General features: G+C 42.1%; 1 protein-coding gene across 2 annotated transcripts in view; it reads right to left on the reverse strand.

The window, feature by feature from the left end:
- Window positions 1–23,865, reverse strand: part of LRRTM4 (leucine rich repeat transmembrane neuronal 4) — a 977,774-nt gene that overhangs the window by 604,642 nt on the left and 349,267 nt on the right. The window contains exon 3 of one of the 2 annotated variants that reach the window (XM_074940079.1): window positions 34–93. The exons of the other annotated variant lie outside the window; for it this stretch is intronic. The gene's annotated coding sequence lies outside the window, so the exon portion shown is untranslated. The remainder of the gene's footprint in view (window positions 1–33; window positions 94–23,865) is intronic. 2 annotated transcript variants of the gene reach the window in all.

Below are 23,865 nucleotides of genomic sequence, written 5' to 3' on the forward strand. Positions count from 1 at the left end.
CCCCCCGCCCCTTCTGCATCAGAGCAGTCCTACCTGATCTAGGAGTAGCATTTCCACTTCCTCTCTGGATGACAAGTTCTCTTCAAGGAGGAGCTGCAAAACAAAGTTTAAAGTGAGTGACGGTTTGCCAACCCTTGCAGATTTTCCTCCAATAAGGCTGCAATGCAAAGTGGAGCGTCCCATGCTTCTGCACTAAGTTATGTATGGTCGTCTGGCTCTCCCAGTTCCTTGTTGCTATCTTTTCCGAGCACAGTTCCTCTCTTTACCTGTCACCTGCTCTTTCACGTAACCTTATATGACAGCAAATAGATTTGCCTTTCTCCAAACATTTTCTCAGGTTTCTGACTACAGGATCTGATGCTTCCAGGCATGAATTACAACATTTCTTTAGTTGCTGATTGAGACCATGGCACTAGCACATAGAATTGCCTCCCAAAAATGGTTGGTGCTACCATGTCTCACATCCCCTTATCGATGTGAGGCTGCAGTAAATTTCGTTCAGATAGACCTCTGCAGTACTGCCAATCAAAGCATTCGAAAATCACGAAATTTGCATACAAACAATGAAATATTCAATATATTGGGTCTTATTTTTGTGTTACTTCAGCTGCTAAACACAAAACTACTGCTCTGCATTTCTGAGGATCTGACATGTTGCCTAACACAACCCAATAAATGGTGGTTGTGGTTGCTAGGTATCACAAATCTAGAGCACCCCCACCAACAAGGAAGCAAAGGTTGTTCTAAAGAGAGATCCTACCAAGACCCCTGCTAACACAATTCCAAAGCATTCAAGCTGACCGCGTCAGAAGAATATTTGTGAATTACCATCAGTTGTATGTTTAGGTCAAATCCAAAAGAATTTCTGGAAAAGCAACAGATGTCAGTGAGACAGATCAGTTTTATTAAGTTATTGGTCTGCATTTGAGGGATTTGGAGCATGGAAGTCATTATCTTGATGTGTCTCGCCATTTCAATCTCCACTGGCTTTTCAAAGACTACAGATTACATGCAGGTTGACTGCTTCCATAATCTGTGGCTCAACTCATCCCTGGTTTAGCTCCTTTGCCTTCAGTAGAGTTACACTAGCAATGAACTGGACTCCAGCACCAGAGCTTATCTGCTGCCTCAGTTCACCTTCTATCTCACATCAAACCAATCACCACCAACTGGTGTTTTCACTGCTGCCCTTCTGCGTGTGGTTTATTAGCAAAAACCGAACACTTAAAGCCTTCCAGGCCTCTTTTCCCTGGCTTGCTTAGTACTTTCATCATCCATATAGCTCTTGATTCAAAAGCCTTTCCAGCCCAGCTTCCGCTTCCTGCTAACTCTGCTTCCAGGATCACAGTCCTTTGTGGAACTCCCAGCAAGGACTTCTCACCTAGCGCGCTCCTGTTCCCTGCAAGGCCCTCCTCTCCCAGATCTTTCATCCAGTAGTTCTGGAGAACATCACCTGCCCTCTTTCTAGTAGTCTCCCTCCCTGAACTCCACCGTTTCTCACTAGCTTCTGTAAACTACACTCTCCTGTTTCAGAACTACAAATAAACTTTCTCCGTGCCTTTTTATCTCCCAGCAGGCCACGTTCTGAGTCACATGGTCCCATCATGGGAGTTGCCCCCACCCTCTCCCTCCTCCTCTTTTCACCTGGAAAGGCAGGCTACACCTGCAACAAACCTCTTAAAGGGCCAGCTTACATTTGGAGACCCCTCTTTCCCTGCCCCTTCCGCTGCTCTTTTCTACAATACAAAAAGCTGATAAAAGGATGTTTTATTTTAGAGATAGGTAAGTAAAGCTACTTGTTCCAAAGGCATCCGCAGATACCACTTCATACACAGAATAGTCACCATTCAGTCAGAGGAAGAAGCTGGAATAGAGACGATATCGCCCAGCTGCTTATAATAGGAGGCCATGTTTTTCTCTCAGATCGACTCAATCTAGAGAAAGTCCACTGCAGTGGATTCTTCTGAAGGCCAATCGCTGCGAGGATGCAGATGCACACGTGCACAAACTCCCAAGAAAGAAGTAGCGCACCTATGAACCTCCACTCCCGAATCCTGGTGTAATGGCAGATGTCTTGGCCTACAGACCAGGGATTGAGCAGGGAACCTACAAAGCTAAAAGCATGAGCTACTGCAGCTTGCATTAGAAAGCCAGACTTGGGGGTTGTAACAACACACGTCCTCTGCAGACCAGAACAGCGATGGACTTGTAAGACACACTCACTGGTGAGTTACTTTGGTTTCTAGCATAGAAAAGGAGAGAAAGCCTTTGAGTTAACATAATCCTGTAACCCAACAATCCCTGGCAGAAGTAACAGCCACCTGGGGCCACTGACAGCTGTCTACATTAGCCCAACCATCAGGGAAAAGTCTGGCAACCAGTCATTTCAGGAAAAAGGAATGTGAAGTTGAGCCTGCAGCTGCTTTTGCACCTCCCTTCTGAGTCACCTGACATACAGACTGGACTTTGGACCTTTGCCCTAACAGTTTTATCATGGGACTAATATTTTAATTTCATTTTTAATGGACACGACCAAATCATTTGGACTTGTCCTGCAAATTAGATCCTGGCAGCTCCCAATTCCCATGGTGAGATCAGAGCCCCTCAAAATACTTGCTCATCAACTCTGATTTGGCAACCTTAGATCCATACAGAACTCCTGAACCACGTGTTAAGGACAGTGGCCTTTCAGCAGGAAGTAACAGTGCTCTTAAGAATCTCTGGAGGACACTTTTCAAAGACAGATTATGCAAGGCTAGGAATCTAATTCTGTCATTGGCATGATTAGAACCATCTCTCTCACACGCACAAAGAGAACATTCTGAATTTCCTGTAGTCATCACTGTAAGGCATAAGCATAACAATAGCATTTACATTAATTTACACCACTGGAGGCTAGAAAATGTTCTTTTATTTATAAATAGATACCCTCAGGTTGGGAATTTGACTATGCTTTAATAATATGATTAGGCAAGTGCACGTCTCTATGCCTGGAAAGAGAAATATTCTGAATGTCCTTCCACACTGGGTTCATTTGAAGGAGTAAAATGTAAGCTTGAATGCTATGGACTAGAAATATGATTATTCTTACGGAGAACTATATGTCATGTCATATAGGAGGTGGCAGTCAGAAATGGAGATGTGCATCAGCACGAGTGTAGGCTGGCATAATTTAAGGGAGTTGGGAAGTGTGATCAAGAGGGTAAGGCACTGGATGAGGAATCATTAGATTGGGTTTGATTTCCAGCTCTAGCCCTGATTATCTGTGTGACTTGGGGCAAATCCCTTAGCCACCCTGTGCCCTCAATGGTTCCTCTATAAAATAATAATATTTACCCGCTTGTGTGAACTGCTTTCAGGACTACTGATTAAAGTTCCAGTTCAGCAAGGTATCGTTATGAGGTGGGTGAAATCTTGTTATGGGTTGAGTTAAAAACTCTTTGAACTGATGTGTGAATAAATGTCCCATTTAAGAGAGACAAACGTAGGGTAGTGGTGGTTGGTGACTCTCTTTTGAAGGGGGATGGAGGCACCCATCTGCCAGCCTGACATGGAATCCCAGGAGGAATGCTGCCTGCCAGGGACCCATATCTGAGATGTTACGGAGAGACTGTCAAGGATCATCCGGCCCTCTGATTACTACCCCATGCTACTCATCCATGTGGGCATTAATGATCCTGCAAGGTATGACCCTGAGCAAATCAGAAGTGATTACAGGGCTCTGGGAACAAGGGTGAAGGTTTGGGGGTGCAGGTGGTGTTCTCTTCCAGCTTTCTGGTCAAGGATAGGGGCCCCGGCAGGGACAGATACATCCTGGAGATAAATGCCTGGTTGAAAGGATGGTGTCACCAGGAGGGCTTCGCCTTCCTTGACCATGGGATGCTGTTCCAGGAAGAAGGAGGACTACTAAGCAGAGATGGGGTCCACCTAGCAAGGAAGGGGAAGAGCATATTTGGATACAGACTGGCTAACCTAGTGACGAGGGCTTTAAACTAGGTTCGACAGGGGTAGGTGACCAAAGCCCACAGGTAAGTCAAAAACTTGGAAACCTGGGAGAAGGGTCAGAATCTGGGGAAAGCATGGACCTTATAATAAGCATAAGGGAGAGACAAGAGAGAGCATAGGGTGGAAATCAAAATCTCAGATGTCTGTATATTAATGCAAGGAGTATGGGGAATAAGCAAGAAGAACTTTAAATGCTAGTTAATAAACACCACTATGACATAGTTGGCATCATAAAGACTTGGTGGGATAATATGCATGACTGGAATATTGGTATAGAAGGGTATAGCTTGCTCAAGAAGGACCGGCAGGGAAAAAAGGGAGGAGATGTTGCCTTATGTATTAAAAAATGTACACACTTGGACTGAGGTTGAGATGGAAACAGGAGACAGACTTGCTGAAAGTCTCTGGGTAAGGATAAAAGGGGTAAAAACAAGGGTGATGTCATGGTAGGGATCTACTACGGATCACCTAGTCAGGAAGAAGAGGTGGATGCGGCTTTTTGTAAACAACTAACAAAATCATCCAAAGCACAGGACTTGGTGGTGATAGGGGACTTCAACTACCCATCTGTTGGGAAAATAACACAGGAGGGCACAGATTATCCAGTAGGTTCCTGAAATGTATTGGAGACCATTTTTTATGTCAGAAGGTGGAAAAAGCTGTCGGGAGAGGCTGGTCTAGATTTGATTTTGACAAATAGGGAGAAACTGGTTGAGAATTTGAAAGCGGAAGGCAGCTTGGGTGAAAGCGATCATGAAATGGTAGAGTTCATGATTCTAAGGAATGGTAGGAGGGAGAACAGCAAAATAAAGACAATAGATTTCAAGAAGGCAGACTTCAGCAAACTCAGGAAGTTGAAGGTAAAATCCTATGGGAAGCCAGTCAAAAGGTAAAAACAGTTCAAGAGATTTGGCAGTTTTTCCAAGACACATTATTAAGGACACAAGAGCAAAGTATCCCACCGCGTAGGAAAGATAGGAAGTATGGCAAGTAGACCACCCTGTTTTAACCAGGAGATCTTCAATAATCTGAAACTCAAAGAGAGTCCTACAAAAAGTAGAAACGAGTCAAATGACAAAGGATAAATATAAACCAACACCACAAAAATGTAGGGACGAAATTAGAAAGGCCAAGGCACAAAATCAGATTGAACTAGCTAGATAGAGACATAAAGGGTAACAAGAAAATATTCTACAAACACATTAGAAGCAAGAGGAAGACCAAGGACAGGATAGACCTGTTTCTGAATGAGAGGCAAAAAACCAACAACAGAACATGTAGAAACGGCAGAAGTGCTAAATGACTTTTTTGTTTCAGTTTTCACCAAATAGGTTAGTAGCGATTGGACGTCTAACATAGTGAATGCCAGTGAATATGAGGTAGGATCAGAGGCTAAAATAGGGAAAGAACAAGTTAAAAATTACTTAGACAAGTTAGATGTCTTCAAGTCACCAGAGCCTGATGAACTACACCATATAGAATACTCAAGGAGCTGACTGAGGAGATATCTGAGCCATTAGCGATTATCTTTGAAAAGTCATGGAAGACAGGAGAGATTCTGGAGGACTGGAAAAGGGCAAATAGAGTGCCAATCTATAAAAAGGGAAATAAGGACAACCTGGGGAATTACAGACCAGTTAAGCTTAACTTCAGTGCCCAGAAAGATAATGGAGCAAGTAATTAAGCAATCAATTTGCAAACATCTAAAAGATAACAAGGTAAGTAACAGTCAGCATGGATTTGTCAAGAACAAATTGTGTCAAACCAACCTAATAGCTTTCTTTGACAAGGTAAGAAGCCTTGTGGATGGGGGAAGCGTTAGATGTGGTATATCTTGACTTTAGCAGGCTTTTGACACTGTCTCACATGACCTTTTCATAAACAAACTGGGAAATACAACTATAAGGGGGATGCATAACTAGTTGGAAAACCATTCCCAGAGAGTATTTTGTCCAGTTCTAGGTGCCACATTTCAGGAAAGAGGTGGACAAACTGGAGAAAGTCCAGGGAAGAGCAACAAATATGATTAAAGGTCTAGAAAACATGACCTATGAGGGAAGACTGAAAAAACTGAGTTTGTTTAGTTTGAAGGGAACAGAAGACAGAGGGGACATGGTAACAATTTTCAAGTACATAAAAGATTGTTAGAAGGAGGAGGGAGAAAAATTGTTCTCCTTAACCTCAGAGGATAGGACAAGAAGCAAGGGGCTTAAATTGCAGCAAGGGCAGTTTAGGTTGGACATTAGGAAAAACTTCCTGTCGGGGTGGCTAAGCACTGAAATAAATTGCCTAGGGAGACTATGCAATCTCCATCATTGGAGATTTTTAAGATCAGGTTAGACTAACACTTGTCAAGGATGTTCTAAATTATACTCATTCCTGCCACGAGTGTAGGGGTCTGAACTAGATGAGCTCTCGAGGTCCCTTCCAGTACTACAATTCTAAGGTAGGTGAGGTGATATCTTTTATGAGACCAACTTCCATTGGTGGAAGGAACAAGGTTTCAAGCTTCACAGAGCTCTTCTTCAAGTCTGCTTTAAATCAACTGAAGGAGAGACAGTTAATGGGCCACACCTAAGACAAAGCCTAATATAATCTGCCCATGTGGGAGGCAGGTTCAACCGGGCATTGTAACCAAGTGGGGTGGGGAGAGAAGCCACAGAAACGGAGAACAGACTGAGTAAGAGAGAGAATTATTGAGCAGCTGCAAGTGTGTGGGTGACCCTGAATCTGGGGAGAAGTATATTGGGTATGGGGTGCAGGCTGAAAAAAACTGTTCTTGATGCTATGAGCAAAAGAGGCTCTTTCCTGGTTTTTCATTCCCTCTGCATTCAGACAAACAGGACTTTGTATATTCTTTGTAATCAAACAAAACTGCATCGAAAATATCCATCCCCAATTTCTGCTCCCAATAAAAACACCCACCGGGCCCCAAACTTGGAGTAGCTACTACAGTTGAAAAGGGACCACAATATATATTTAAGCATCTCTCTGACCAGAAGCACACAAGGAGTCCCATTAACTTCAATGCAATTACTCACATGCTGAAAGTTATTCAATCGCCTGGCTGAATCTGGGCCTAAAACCACTGAAGAAATTGCTACCTTAGAGGTGACAGCAACCCATTACAATGCTTTGGGCAAGTCTATACGACAAATTAAGTCAACATGAATTACGTCCATATACAGCCACTGAAGTAATTAAATCACATTTGCATGTCGGCACTACGTTCTTTGTGTTGGCGGTACGTTTCCTCATCTGGACAGCATGGGGCATCATGGGACGGCCTCTGAAAGGTAGCAACAGTCGACATAAGCAACACAGCGTCTACACTGACACTGTGTTGACCGAACTATTTTGCCCTAAGCGCTACGCCTCTTGCGGAGGTGGAGTTATTAATTCGGTGTAGTGGGCGAGTGACATCAGTTGGATCTACATTTTAGTGTAGCCACTGCTTTACGTCTACCTAACTCTGTCATGCAGTCCAAGCCTAAGTATGACTACCACAATTATGTGCCAAGGGGTGGGAGGGGTTGCAGCAGGGAAAGCAATCAAGAAGTAGGGATGCTCCATCTTGCACTGACTTAGGGCCTGTCTATATTGTGTGTTTTGTTGTGCTTTGTTTCTTTGCCGCTGTATCAATGTAGTTATCCCGCTGCAGAGCTCCTTCATCTAGAAAAGCCCTTGCTGTACTAATAAGTAATTGATACCATTGCATACCACACTGTCCTCCTTGAATTTGGCCTGGAAAGTCCTATTAGATCACTGCAAGCACAGGATACAGGGTCAAGGATATAGATCAGGCAGAAAATGGCACACTTGTTCCACATTTAAAAAAAAAATATTTTTAAGAGGGTTTAGTTCCGAGAAAATAAGCTAAATGGAAAGAGGGGAAGAGGGAGGGTACATTGAAAAGGAGGGGCGAGGGGGATAGGGCAGGGGAGAAGAGCATAATAGGGGGCAGGAGTGAAATGAAGGTGAGGAGAAGGGGCTGTGACAGACGAGGAGGGATGGAGCAAACAGCCAATGAGCCCAGGGAAGAAAAAGTCCTGCCACAACTGTATTTACATGGCAAGCTTTTTGGGGGGGCAGGGATTGTCTCCATGGGTTTGCACAGCACATAGCAGAATGGGGCCTGCTCTCAGCTGGGTCCTGTAATATAATATTCCCCATCTTTACCTGTCTTTAAAAAAAGGTTTTATTCATGATGTCAGTGCTTAAAAACAGAGACTTGTTTTGGTTCTTTGTCTTTAAACAAAGAGATGTAACAATCCCGCTAACATCAACAAAATGAGCACCCCTAATCCCCAGCTGTTAATGATTTTAAACCATCATTTGCATTATTTGGTGAAATAAGCCTATTATGCATGCAGCGCCATGAGGATAGCTTCAGCACTCAATTCTACTTGGAGGTGGGAAAGGAAAAATTCTGCTGAGCACATATGTCATTGCTGACCATCCGAGAGCAGAACTTTTCTGATAATATTTGGAAATTCGCAAGGAGTCAACTTTATGTATGGACTTCATTTCCTAGATAACGTTATTAATTTATTCATTAAAACGTTATCGAGTTATTGAAAAGAAAGCGCCATCCTGAGACTCAGATAACAGCAGCTCTGCTTCCCCTGTGAATGGAACATTCACTTTAACAGGACTTTTAACGACCACGAGTGTTGTTTAGTGGATTATATTATTATTATTATTATTATTGTTTATTATTCAATTCAGGCAAGCGTGGGGGGATTGTTTTGTTTTTTTTAAATTCTGTTTACACTTTTGAATTAGGTTTTAATCTCTTGGCATGTTTACTCAGATTATTTGTTTTACAAAAAGAAAATGCCTTAAGTGTAAATGAGGAAAGTAAGGCTTCTTTCGACCTGGGTCCAAATCTCGTTCTAATTCCCCTTTTCAAATATTCCTTACTCCTTGGAGGGGAGGGGGCATGGGGGAAGGACACATGGGGGGTTGTGTGAGTACATATGAGTAGGTAGCTTTGAGATTAATTCAGACACAACTCAAATCCTTACGGTGATGCTGTAAATTCCGCAATTCTGAAGAACAATTGATTGTAAAATTAACTTTGGCCTGTTGAGACTCAGATACATTTAAAAAAAAAACATTTTTAAATAAAAGGGAACTTTATCAAGTACCCTGGCAAACCTAAAGCTGACATCAGCCACAGCAAATCAACAAGAATTCCCTGAACAGCAAGCAACATGCATTATATTTCATGACATTCAAGGAGTGCTTGATTGCACATTTATTTTCATTGCAGACTTAAAGAGCTCGGCGTGTTGGGTGCATTTTAGATGCCGAGCTCTTTTGAAAATCTGGCATCAGGTCACAATGGGATCTGCTGGGTCCTAAACACTTTTGTAAATCTTGTGCTTAAGTGGAGACTGAGCTCTTTTGGATATCTGGCCACGGGGTGAAATTTACACCTGCGCAGAAGAAAAGTACAAGTCTGTGCAACCATTAAAATTCCAATTAAACCCAGAAAGTGAGGCTTAAAAGGGACTTCCAAGGTGCATACGTTATGCATCGGTACTTGGCATGGGATGAATTCCACCCCTATGGAGAGAGAGTGCAGATATTACCTGAAAATATCCAGTGACCGTAGGATGTTCTATTCGCGGCAGCATTTGGCAGGGGAATTTTGCCACAAGAGTTCCTATCCACCTCCCACAACTCTGGACTGCCCTCGCTTTCAACACCATGGAGGCTAAACTCCAAGGAAAGCCCCTAAAAAATCTGAATTGTTGTCTGAAGAAGGAAGCGGAGAACCACATTCATAGCCAGTGCTTACATGAACTCACAGATCTGAGGTACTGGGTTCTGTCACTGTCTGCCCACAGAAGCTGATGGTAGCATGGAGCCCAATCTGCAGGACTAATTGCTCTCACAATTGCAAGGCAGAAACCTCCAAGGCAAGGCAAGAAGGGACATAGGACAACACAACAGACCTGTCAATAGGATATAAGTACACAAAATATTTAACTGTACCAAAGGATCATGATCCTGTGGCACAAAATCCTACGTCTATGTTATTTATATGGTCCCCATTACCACTGTATTTGAGTCTCTTTATATCTTTAATGTATTTATCCCCCCAACACTGTCTGAGGTAGGGAAGTGCTATTATCCACCTATTACCAATGGGGAATTGAGTTGCCCAGGGTCCTGTAACAGAGAACTGGCACAGCAGAGAACTGAACCCTGGTCTCCCACCTATCCACTAGACCTTCCTTCCCCGCCATGTCCAGGTAAGAGCTATGAAACAGATGGGGAAGCCATTACTCTCATTAGACTGCACAATGGGGCTACTCATATGAATATGTCCTGACGACTATGATTAAGGGCTTCACAATGGGGCCACTTGTGACTAATCATCCTCTTTTTTTTTTTCATAGAATTATCTCAAGATCATTTAAAATCGGACTTTATAGCCATTATCTTCACAGAACAGCAATGTTATTTCAGTTTCTGTTGAGAACACCACTTTATATTCAGGGTACCTTTGTACATAGTATATAAAGGATTAGTATATGATTAATTAATTGCTAAGCATCCAGTAGGTTGCTTATAACCATCTATCACACCTCAGGTAGTGTACTTATAACTAGAGTGTGTGGGGGGACGAAATAGCAAATGGTTTCTTCACCATAAAATGCAATTTGAGGTCCATTGCAAGTAAACTCAATGGACATTAGGAGCCTAATGACCTTTGTGGATCTGGGCCTATGTTAACTCTGTGCCATCCAGGTATTCCTCCTATTCCCAGAGTAGCAGATCTACTGACCTTGTGGCCTCTTTATACCACAGGAGAAGTATAAAAGGGGTCATAACTCAGACCTTTGATTTAGAAGAGCACCTAAAGCACCTTGTCTAAATGCAAGCACAAGAACAGTCCCATTGCAGTTAAAGGGACTACTTCCAATTTTAAAATTAGATACTTGATTAATACCTTGCTTAACATTTTGGGACCTCTGAAGAGTTTCTGGCCCTCAATATTTTCTATTTAGAATGTGTACCTTACCACTCTATATGTACAATAGTTAATAAGACGTTTCCTGTTTTAATTTTCGGAGCAATGAAAGTATTTAAAGAACATTAATAGAGTCAGACTTAATTTACTCTTTTTACCCATGGCTTGCAATCATTTTTCGCCACCCTCATGCTAGTTAGCTATTATTTTGTAAATGAATGAGTTCATTAAAATTTGGTTTCACATTTAATTGTTCCTTATTGGAAATGTCAGCTTTCACAGTTCATTAATAAGGGCACTGGTGTACAAAAAGAGACGGACTGAGGAAGCAAGCTTCATTACAGAACTGTTGTGGGGACCATAAAGCTGTAGTTAAGGTTATGTCCATGACTCTGTTACAAGCCCCTGTTGACCCTTCGTCCCTGGGATGAAATCACTGAGGCAATTCGCTGGAACCCAACAGATGTGCTTCTTTGATGGATGCTGTCTGCTGGCAAAGGAATGAAACAGAATCCTCCCTAGCCTTCCAAGGGCCTGCTTGCAATCTGGCTGAAGGAAAAGGGTTGAGGTGGCAGCCGTCTTGTCATGGAAGGCATGTTAAGGATTTAGAGAAGAAAATGGCTCCTTTCAATAGGACCAAATGCTGCTTATCCCTTCTGCTGTCCCCACCTCATTCCTGAAGCCAGGACAGAGTAAACGTCCTTCCCTCTCTGAACTCCTGGAATCTACTCCCCTCCCTGGAATCCTATCACACCCCAAACACAGCAGCTACAGAGGAGACCTTTACACATCTCCAGCATTGGATGGATAAACCAGTCGGTTCCCTTTAGAGTAAACCTACCAGACAGTCTTCTTCTCTACTCCAGACCTACTCCCATCAGGGTTGGAAGGGACCTCAGGAGGTCATCTATTCCAACCACCTGCTCAAAGCAGGACCAATCCCCAACTAAATCAATCCCATCATGCCCTCATCTCTGTCATGGAGAGAAGCCATGGAGGGGGTTAAAGTAAAGGGGACCAGAAAAATGGTTCTCCTTCTTGTGCCTGGTCTGGGGAAGCAGTGCTCAGCTGGTGTTGCAAGCTCCCACTGCCATTTCAATTTCCTGTAACCACTGGAAAGCCCTTCTGGAAAAAAATGCCCTGTAAGATGATGCTGCCCCGTGGCCTCTCTGGTGCTCGTTCCTCCTCCCCCTGCACGGTAGAACCCCCACAGTTCCATTCATTCCTGCTGCTTTAGCCCTGGGACGAGGACCAGACTAAATGAGGGAGAAAGTTCGTTCTTGCATGAGTTCTAGTGCAGTGCATCAGGCTTCAGAAGTTTAGATGAACATCTAAACCTTTGAGGTGCTCATCTAAACCTGACCTGTAAAATGGAGATAATTCTTCCCAGCCTCACTGGATCACTGCAAAGGCACATTCCTTAATGTGAGATAGTAACATGAGAGCTGCACAATTAACTAGTTTTTCAGTTCACTGTCAGTACTGAGGGGAAAAAATAATTTGATACAAAGTGAAAATTCCAACAAAAAATAGTGGTGAATCTAAAAAGCGGACAGATTTTGTCTTGGGTCAAACAAAACCTTATTTCATTTTCCATTACAGCTGCTCCACTTCATATAACATCTTGCATAGTCATTGGCCGAGAGAGAGAACGACTATTGCCTAGTGGTAAAGCAAATCAAAAGAGTGAACCCCAACCGAAATATTTAGTTTCTGGGAGGAGGAGACACTTGCATTCCAGTTCCTACTCCACATCAGGCAGAGGAAGGCATCAAAGCCAGGTCTCCCACCTCCCAGATTAGTACCTTAACCACTTGGCTAAAGGTCATCAGGGAATCAGCACCACTGGTAATTTGGGGGAATCGAACCCAAAACTATCTGGTGAATTCATGTCAAAATTGGGAATAGTTTCAGGTCAACTGAAAGTTCTTTTTTGTCAAGAACTATTTGTATGAAAAAAATTGCCCAGCTCTAGTTAACGTACTATGGTGATGAGTGCCATAAAAGAATCCTTGCACATACACAAAGGAACATTTTGGCTTGCATTTTTATGCATCTATTCACTAAGTGCCTCTGAAATAATAATAAATATTAAAAATGTATTTCAAAGAATGGAGCAAAATGGAATGTGACTGAAATAATCAATCATCTTTACAGTTTTGTCTTTAATGAAAGCTGTACAGTGTTTTCTATGCTCTGCAGAGCCTCTCTCTCTCTCTCTCTCTCTCTCTCTCTCTCTATAAAAGCAGTCAAACACTTGGGAGAATGATTGACGTGGACATCATAATGTCACAGTCATCCGCTAATTGGAATACATTAAAGTTTAAGCTTGATCAAAATTTGTCACTGTCAGCCGCCAGTTAATATTAATAAAGTAGATTACCATCAGAACTACCGCCCCCACCCCCCCCACCCCAAAAAAATCCATGAGATCTTTATGACATAATCAAGACTAGCAGTTAAAACTGATCTATAAATCTAACAGCAGAACACTGCAGTAATATGTTATTAAAGGAACGTATCTTGCTATTCATCCTGTATTTTGGATACTTTCTCTCTAAAATGCTTGCTAACCTCATTTAGCCCAATTAGCATTTATGAAACACTTTCTATGAAATGACTTTGACTTTGTGTTATCAGTCTGCCTTGTGCTACTTGCACTTATTTAAATGAAGGGATCCCTACAGCTTTTTGGGGCAGGAGGAATGCAATTTCATTTCTTAAACACGTAAATAGCACATAGAGAATTGTCGGAAAAATAAGAATTATAAATAGGCTTTTATATATTAATGTTTAGCCTCTCCCCGCAAAAATACAATACCTGACAAAGATCAGAGTTGCTCTGTGGGGAATTCATTACTCATCTAAAAAGGTAAAATTGGCTTTATTTGCCAGGTACCTAAGAGTGAAAAGTTATGCAGTGTTGCTTGCAGAAGGAGGTATTAAAAGTCAGCTCCAAGTCCCATTGAACTCAGTGGAAAAGCTCACATTGACTTCAAGCGGCTTTGGATCAGATGCCAGAAATAAGGACTCTTAGGTCCCATCCCCAGCTCTGCCACAAACTTGTGCCCCAGTTCAGCATGGCATTTAAGCACATGGTTAACTTGAAGCGTCTGCAAAATCCCACTGAAGTGAACGGGGTTGAGAGTTTGGGACTTTAAAATGCACTGCTGAACAAGACCACTGGCGTGTGAACTTGGCCTCGACACTCAGGGCCTGATTTTCAACCGTGTCAAGCATTTACAGATCCCATTTTCTTCACCTGGAGTTTTATGTCCACAACACTTCCGAAAAACAAGACTATTAACGTTTCTGTGCCTCAGTTTACCCACATGTGAAGTGGCAGAATAATAATACGCCATATGTGGGTATTGTGAGGCTTAAGGTAACGTTTCTAAAGCACATTCAGATCCTCAGAGGGAAAAGGCTATATAAATGCAAAATATTGTTATAATAAATATGCAAAGGTACAAACCATAACGTTTTTTCCTTCCCACGCAGCAAAGGAGAATGTAATATAAATACTTACCAAGGTGAAATTACCCATCCTGGAGATACTATACATGGAAAATTCTAACATGATATTTTCTTGGATGAAAGCTGCTACGCAAGTGTAAATTATTATCATTAAAATAATAATTTATTTGCCATGTTTAAGTTTTGCAGCTTGCACTGGAATTGAAAACTGCTCCCCGCTCAATGAAACCGAAGGGTATAAAGTAAGTTTTCCCATGGCATTTGGGCTCCATCTGAATCCGATAGCCCACGTGATCAGCACAACACAGAATATCTCATTAAGGAAAGAAAAAGACCACAGGGGAGTGACCCAAGCCATCTGATGGCTTGTAAGTGTCCCATATGAAATAAGTTCATTGGTCTCTGGGATGGATGTCCACTCAGAACTTGTCAGAGTTAACATCCATACAGCCACTACTCCAGCTGGCCATTCCAGACACCCCTGGTTAGCACTCTCATCAGATAGGCCAAGAATTGAAGTGAGCATAGAGGTTGAACTAACCTCTCAACCCTGTAAGTGTTCCTCCCAATAGCAAGGTAGAGACGTGTTGGCCGGGACAGCGTAAAGAAGCCTGCCTGGTGATTATAGGTCCTTCAGAAAGCAATTCAGACACAAAGGATGCCTCTAGTTAGAGCTGGTCAAAAATTTTGTGATTTTTTTTTTTTATGGGAAGGGCTGATTCAAGTTTCACAGGAACATATTGATTTTGTTAAAATTTTCAACTGGAAATTATCTCAACATTTTATTTTGATAAAGGTCAAAATTGAAACATTTTAACTTTTGCATTACAGAACACAATTCTGATCAGGTCGAAATAAAACATTTCTGATTATTTTGTTTTACTCAGGTATATACCCAGGGTCCTGCCTGGGTGGGGCTAGTCTGTACTGACACTTCACTGCGACTTCAGCTAACTTTGTTGTAGCTAGATCAAACCTAGCTTGGGTGTCTACATGTGCTACAATCATACCTCAGTGGCTGCTTGGGTATGTACCCAGGATCCTGGGCAAGCAAAATTTTGGTGTCTGAGGTTCAACCGAGCACCTTTTATCAGCACTAAGTTCACTTCAAAAAAATTGGTTTATAAATGGTTTATAAAGGGCTAACGATCAGTAAATGTTGAAAGCATGTGGCAGACATAAGTATTATGTGTTAGAGATGAATATAAGTGCATTGATAAAAGGTGTTAGGTGTCCTAACATGCTTATAAGAAACCTATTGGCCTGCTGGACTCTAAAGAAATATATCAGTGGGTTCAGTATAGGGCTAGCAGGGTAAAATATCCTGACCTGTGTTACGCAAGAGGTCAGATTAGATGATCCACAGCGGTCCCTTCTGGCCTTACAGTCTACAAATATTTAATTAAGGTATCTAGTAATTGTGCATTAACCCTTTATAAACTATTTATAAATGGAACTGCAGTATTAAAGCGACCCATATGGTTAGGAAAAAAAGCATGTTATGAAGTTTTAAACAAATCCTTTGCTTTTCATGCTCATCACATTTTACAAGCTCAGCTGAATTACACTATGCTGTTTATGGAAAGAGACTCATTTTTATCCCTGCCATTAGCTGACCTTTTTTGTGCACCTTATTTGCCATCAATCATGTCCTAAGTGCAGCGTAATGCTCTCACGTATCATAGTTCAAGTGATGTAAGCCTTGTCTAAGCAGTGTTCCCTTGTTTACTGCTTACGGAGGGTTGTAACCCCGCTCACTAATGGTCTCTAACTGCTGCAGTTTGATTTCCTTTTGTGACAAAGTTCCTCCTCTACCTTAGTGGATCCTGCACTTATTGGTGGATTTTCTCACCTCAGAGGTTCACGGCAGCCCGCAGTTTGGCCACTTTCGTGGCTCAAATCTGCCGTTCACTCAGTTAGCCTCATCACTGGCCAGCATGGGGAAAGGAAGAAGAACAATCCCCGCAGTCTCTGCTGATCCACCTAGTGGATCGGGGAACAGGCCAGAGACCTTCCCCTCTGGTGGAACCCACAGTCCAGGTCAACTCCTCCGGTATCAAGTAGGGAGCTGGGGGGATGGAGGGATAGGGGGAAGCCGGGCCCGCCCTCTACTCTGGGTTCCAGCCCAGGGCCCTGTGGATTGCAGCTGTCTACAGTGGCTCCTGTAACAGCTGCTTGACAGCTACAACTCCCTGGGCTACTTCCCCATGGCCTCCTCCCAACACCTTCTTTATCCTCACCACAGGACCTCCCTCCTGATGTCTGATAATGCTTGTACTTCTCATTCTCCCAGTAGTATGCCCTCTCACTCTCAGCTTCTTGCTCCCAGCTCCTCGCACATGCCACAAACTGAAGTGAGCTCCTTTTTAAACCCAGGAGCCCTGATTAGCCTGCCTTAATTGATTCTAGCAGCTTCTTGATTGGCTGCAGGTGTTCTAATCAGCCTGTCTGCCTTAATTATTTCCAGAAAGTTCCTGATTGTTCTGGAATCTTCCCTGTTACCTTACCCAGGGAAAAGGGACCTACTTAGCCTGGGGCTAATATATCTGCCTTCTATCACTCTCCTGTAGCCATCTGGCCCGACCCTGTCACACTTTGTATGTCAAAAACCATGAGAACTTTAATTAAAAAATGGAACAAACAACAACTAAAAAAAATTGTGCTTCCACACTACCACCATGTAATTATAAACCAAAAAGGTTCAACACAATGAAAGCGGCTACAGGCACTTCAAAGGCTGCCCAGGTGTCAGACACGGAGCTCCCACAAGACAAACCCTTAAATAAAAAATACGACATTCAACTTTATACTAATCCAAGCACCCACTGAAATTTCTCATTTTCTCAACAAGCTAGCACCACAAAGACACCAGATGTGAAACATCACAGATGACAACAGCCATTATATCCCACATTGTTGAAGAAGCATGGTCCAGGGGACAAGGCACTAGACAGTGACTGAAGGGACAGATCCTCAGATTGTGTAAATTGCTGTAGCTCCACTGAAGTCAATGAAACTATGACTATTTACGCCAGCTGAGGATATGCCTCAGTCCATAGAATCATAGAATATCAGGGTTGGACGGGACCTCAGGAGGGCACCTAGTCCAACCCCCTGCTCAAAGCAGGACCAAACCCCAACTCTTCTATCCCCAGTTCTATTGCCCAAGCAGAGCTGGAAAGCCACTTGGTACAATCTGCTCCTAGTTCATCATACAGCATTTGTTTATAGTGCTAGAGGCTCCAACGAAGATCAGGGCCCAGTTGTGATATACATTTACAAACACACAGTAAGAGTGTCTCCGTCCCAAACAATTTAGTCTAAACAGAAAAGATTTAGAAAAGGGTGGGTAAGGAAAATGAGGTACATCGAGTACAAGTGACCTGACCAAAGTTGCCCAGCAGGACAATGTCTGAGCTGGGAACAGAACTCATGTTTTCCCAATTTCCAATCCAGCATGCTGTCCACTGGACTACCTTCTTTTCCATAGCTGAACTGCTATTGTATCTGGGGGCATCACAATGTGTCTACAGCACAGAATACCATCTGCTTAGGATGATCATCAAACAACAACACGAGGATGCTGTGACAGAGTTTACAAGGAACCTGTATAAGAGATACAATTACAAACCTCTATTTTAAACCTGCTGGAACAAAATTCTTGCTCTTAAGTACTCTGCATGCTGTCTGTCACCAACCACCCGATTGCCCAAGATTTTCAAGGACAGGAGCCTAAAGTTAGGATCCCAAGTCCACATTTAAACACTAGATTCCTAAGGCCATATTTGAACATTTGCCTGATTTTCAGAGGTGCTGAGCAGCGAGCAGCACCCAATGACCACCATATCATCAAAGTTCAACAGAGGCTGGTGGGTGCTCAGCATGCTGGAAAAATATCAGGCAGGAGTCGAGGGTGGGCAATTCAAAAGCATGTGTGTTTTTGGAGTACAAGACCCACTGAAATTCAATGGGACATTCAACAGGAACTGTATGCCTAAAGAATTATTTAGGTTGTAAGGTCTTGGAGGCAAGAAGTGTCTTTTTGTTGTGGGTCTGTACAACACAATGGTCCACGGCTGGGGCGCCTGGGCACTGATGAATAATGAAATAAATAATAATTTAGGCACTTTTGAAGATCCTACTATACATCCCTATTTAGGAGCTTAACTTGACTGCTCCTGTGTTTTAAAATCTTGGCGTATTTTGATACCGTCAGTCCGGTCCTTAATCTGGAAGAGGCAAGTTTTTAAAAGCTTATAAAGATGCAGATGGGCACCTAGTGGGATTTTCAAAAGCACCTACCTTTCAAAATCTTGCCCCAAAGCATCTTTGTTGTGGAAAGATGTGCCCCTTGCCATCCAAAATATATAATACTTCAGATTTCATTAGAGGCAATGGGAAATATTGTGACAGCCAAGTAAAGTGATAGACAAGGTAGAAATCATTCTATAAATATAAAATGTGTTTCCTAATGATTAGAAAAGTGATTGCTCACCCGCAGAGGCTGGCGGGCTATTGTGAAACACAGAAGGCAAACCTTTTGTGTGTACCATGTAAGACTGCAATATTTGCCATTAAGCAGGCGAGGTGCTTGCATCCGCTAGGCTGGCAACTTTACTTTTTAAATGTTGACCAGATGGTCAGTTGCTGAGCAGTAGCAATATGATTGGGGTTGGGGGGGAGGGAGGAAGGATTGTAATTACGAGAGCGTGTGAAATTCGGCTGCTACAACTGCTATAAAATGACTGGAGTAGCAGCGTATTTAGATTCCATGCACATAGGACAGTGCATGCATATGAAATATAACTGCCTGGAAGGAATTTTCACTCAGTCACTCTCTTTTTCTAGTCCCCTTTGCCTTATCACTTATGAAATGCTGCAGTACAAGAAAATCTCAGGGGTGAACAGAAGACTCAGAAGGTGCTTGTTAATGAAAAATAATGGTTACCTGGAGTTGATTAAACAATGTATCAAATCGTAAAATAAATAAATATAAACCAGAGACTGAAATGATGGCTGAGAAATGAGCCAGGACATGTTGGTTTAAGTATTCTTCCCTTGTCATGAGTAATTAATTTTCTCCAAAATTTATACTGGAGAACTGGATGCCACATCTTCCCTTCGGCCACATTGTTTATTAACATACAAAAGGACCAATGACCTTTCAAATCTCATGCTTATTGTCCCTTGTAGGCAGGAGAAATGAGCCTTGTCACAAAGAGCAGCACTCAGGTCCTTTTTTATTTTGAGGAAAATAACCTTTTAAGCAATGAACTCTTCATCAACGGCATTCTAGACAGCATACTTTAAATATAATAATGATGGGGCTAGACGGAATATTCTGTTAATGTGCTCTTCACCTTTTGAGACTCCGTTTATTTAAAAACATGAGAATAAATCATTTTGAAATTATTATTGAATCTTATACGATTATAGAGATTTCAAGATTTTAAAAGCATACAATAAAGTTTTAGGACTCGGGGTTGAATGTCAGACACTAAAAGTAATAATAGATATTTCATATTTATTATGAGTAGGCATGTCTCAGCATTGTGGTAACCAAGGTCCAGATTTTTTAAACGCAGTGTTCTTGTAGCCATGTTGGTCCCAGGGTGAGAGAGAAACAAGATGGGTGAGAGAGTATCTTTTATTGGACCAATTTCTGTTGGTGAGAGACACAAGCTTTCAAGCTTACACAGAGCTCCACCTGAAGAAAAGCTCTGAGGAAGCTCAAAAGCTTGTCTCTCTCCCTAACAGAAGTATTACCTCACCCACCTTGACTCAGATTTTTTTTTTTTAAAGGTATTTAGACATTAATCTGTTCAGCACTGCAAGGCCTAAATGATTTAGATGGCTAAATCCCATTTTCAGAAGTGACTTAGACATCAGGGGCTAGATTCACAAAAGGACTTAGGTGGCTAACTAGGCTCGCCAACCCTCCAGGATTGTCCTGGAGTCTCCGGGAATTAAAGATTCATCTTTAATTCAAGATTATGTCATTTGATAAAACCTCCAGGAATACATCCAACCAAAACTGGCAACCCTATGACTAACTGCTGCTTTAGGTGCCTAAATGCCGGAATCAGGTGCCACTGGGATTCACAAAATGCCCGACTCAAGCTGCCGCTGAACCTGTAAACACCTGAACTCACTTTTCGAGGCCGCGCGGCCCTGTACTTAGCAAATGGATTTTTTCCACAGGGCAATGACAGCACCAACCTTTGGTAGGGTCTAGTTTTATCCCCCACTCCTCATTTTGCTTTTCGTAAGACTTCACAATGTATTACTTTCCTCAGGATAAATCTTTCCCTTTTCTAGAAGCCCTGATCAGAGCCATGTAGCTCATACTTCTTTATTATCTTCCTAGAGAAAATAAATATGTAGCTCATTCTGACAACTGAATAGCAAAGTACTTAGCAAGTCCTACTGCAAATGGACACTAATGCAACACACGAAAATTCCAAGAAGCTCTGGGAAAGTAAAAACCAAAGTATTTGAAATGTTTAATACACAAGATGTTGAAATCTGTAAAGTAAGGAAAGGGACTGGATAGGCCCAGACAACTGGCAGCTGAGTCTTTCATCTAAAAGTCACTGGTTTGAATTCAGTCCATAAAATCAGTGACCAGAAGATGCAGCCAATCTCAAGGTGATCGGTGCTCTACATGAAATGAGCTGGGGGTCCCAGTAAATATTAAGAGGAGCTACTAATCATCATAACCAGTCCTCTTGTTGGCTGTACCAGCACAGAGGCAGAAAAGTAAGCTTCCATTTACCTGAGTGTCTTTAGCAATGGCCTCAGCTCCCTATCGACATCACTGGGAGTGGCAGTTGATTAGCGCTGGTCAGAAAACGGAATTTCTCTTCCCGGGAAATTCCAATGTTTTGAAATTTGTTTTCATTCCATCTCAGAAAGAAAATCAAAAGTTTCCCATGGAACTAAAATTATCCCAAAATTAGATTCAGAACCATCAACATGTTTAGTTTCAATAAGGTAAAAATAATATATAATGTTAAATATAATTTACATAACATTAGAATATTTGACTGTAATACAAAAGTAGAAACCAAATTAAAAAAAAAAACCTTGACATTATTGAAATGAAAAGGGAAAATGTCAAAAAACTATCAAAAAATTAACTGAAATCAACACGTTCCCACAAAAGCTTTTGATTTTGATGCGACCACATTATCTGATGCACGAATTAGACACAGTCTATATTAGATTAGCATCTCACAGGAAATGTTTAGCACTTCACACCTTTGGGGCTTGATCCTGACACCCTTTCTTCTTTGAGAACCTCAGTGACTTCCACAATGAGAGCTTCATATGATAGTTACTCATTTTGGTTGTGATCCTGAGAAGTGAAGAGGACCTGCACGTTCCACTGAAATCCATGGCTATTGCAGGCACTCAATACCTTATACGATCAGACCCTTTATATGGTTCTTCTGCCTTCTTTGGCATAGCCTGCATTCAGCAAAACACTTAAGTATGTGCTTAAGTCCCACTGATTTAAAATGAAACTTAAGTATGTGCTTAAGGGCCAGAATTACAAAGTCATTTAGGCACCAGAAGATGCAGATAGCTGGTAGAATTTAAAACAACACATAAGATGAAAGTCAACGGGACTCAGGTGCCTAATGGAATTTTCAAAATTGCCCATCGGCATGTTTAGGCTCCTAAATAAATTTGTAAATCTGTCCATAAGGACTTTGCTGGACTGGAGATGGGGTGCTCAACACTTGGCAGGACTGAGCCCGAGAAGACCTTGGCCTTGTTCCCCGGGCCAAAAGTATGACAATCCACAAACTTACAAGGGCTGAAACCATTTAATGTTTCTTTAGCTAAGTGAATAGAATGGAAATTTTGACAGTATTTTATTTCCTTTGCTCTGTAGCAAGAGCCAGTTGCTACCTGATTAAAGTCATCCGCAACTGACAGATTTCTGAACCCAGCAAGCTGTTCGACATGAAAGCCTTAGTCCATTAAGTTGCTAATCCAATTCATGCTAATGTTATATAGTGTAAATTTCCATTTGGGCACCTGGTAAAGGTTTTGATCAAGAACATTTGTAATTGATTTAGCAATCTCTTTGTGTCCTATTCTCTTTATGTCCAGGCCATGTGTGCATTTTGTGAGCATTCAGAATTACTGTAGTAAAGCCATTCGTTAAGTGCCACAGAACACCCTCCTGGAAGGAAAGGTTCATTCCACACGACTTTTGTATATATCTATTTGGGAAAGGGAATGATATATTTTGCCATTTATTATGCTGACATGCTCATTTAAAGTTTTATCGTGTCCCAGACTCACACTTGATTGGATCCCACTGATTCATCATGACTTGTAAGTTTTGTTTCCTTGGAGCCTGAAGCAGTGGTCCCAAAGTTCTCCATGATTTTTCTGGAGATGTGAAGCGGAAGAAAGGCAGGGAAGCCTTTATTCAGCAAAACGTAAAAACACATGCTTATTCCATCTCTCCATGTCAGAACTTAAGGATGTGCTTCATCTTAAGTACATGCTAACATCCTATTAAAGTCAATGCATTGCATCAAGTGCATTGACTTCAACGTGACGTCAGCACATGCTTGTCCAAACAGGGATGCTTTCCTGAATCAGAGCCTTAGTCTGGGTGGGTTGGGTAGTGGGTGTGGCCATTTGGGGATAATTGCCCAATTTGTGCATTGAAGATTAGTTTGTACAAGCAGCCAAACATATTGATGGGCACCACCATTTGGAATAGCTCTAAACACAGACTTCAATCCTGAATTCGAATCCATGCGGTTGGACCCTTAGGCTACTGTAAGTCCCGTTAAAGTCAAGGGGTCACTGCATAGGTTCAAGGATTTGCTTACATGGATCTGAGCTATACTATAGACATACAGAGTGCAAAATTTTACAAACGCCTAGGTGACTTAGGAGTCCAAGTCCAATTTCCAAATGTGACTTAGGCACTTGGAAGACTAGGTCCCACGGAAAGTCAGCAGGACTAACCTAGTGATCTTAGATCACTGCACGTTTCCCATCACTGAACATATTTATTTGCACAATGCCCTTGCGAGGTAGGACAGTGCTATTCTCTCCATAGTACAGATAGAGAGCTGAGGCACAGAGAGGCTAAGTGACTTGCCCAAAGTCACTTTGTGGTTCAGGAGGAAATTGAACCCAAGTCTCTCAAGTCCCAGGTTAGTGCCCTAACCACTGGACCATCCTTCCTCTCCAAGGTTCTTAGGTTCCTAAGTCACTTTTGAGGGGGGAAAGAAGGGGATTTAGGCTCCTAAATCACTTGGGCACATCTGTAAATGCTACCCATATGTCTGATAAACTTAACATTCTATTTGTCCTGCAGGAAATGCATTTTTACAGGAACTCTCCATTACTCAGTGGCATTAAAG

This window comes from Natator depressus, chromosome 26 (assembly GCF_965152275.1).
Source record: "Natator depressus isolate rNatDep1 chromosome 26, rNatDep2.hap1, whole genome shotgun sequence".
In the NCBI taxonomy this organism is placed as follows: Eukaryota; Metazoa; Chordata; order Testudines; family Cheloniidae; genus Natator; species Natator depressus.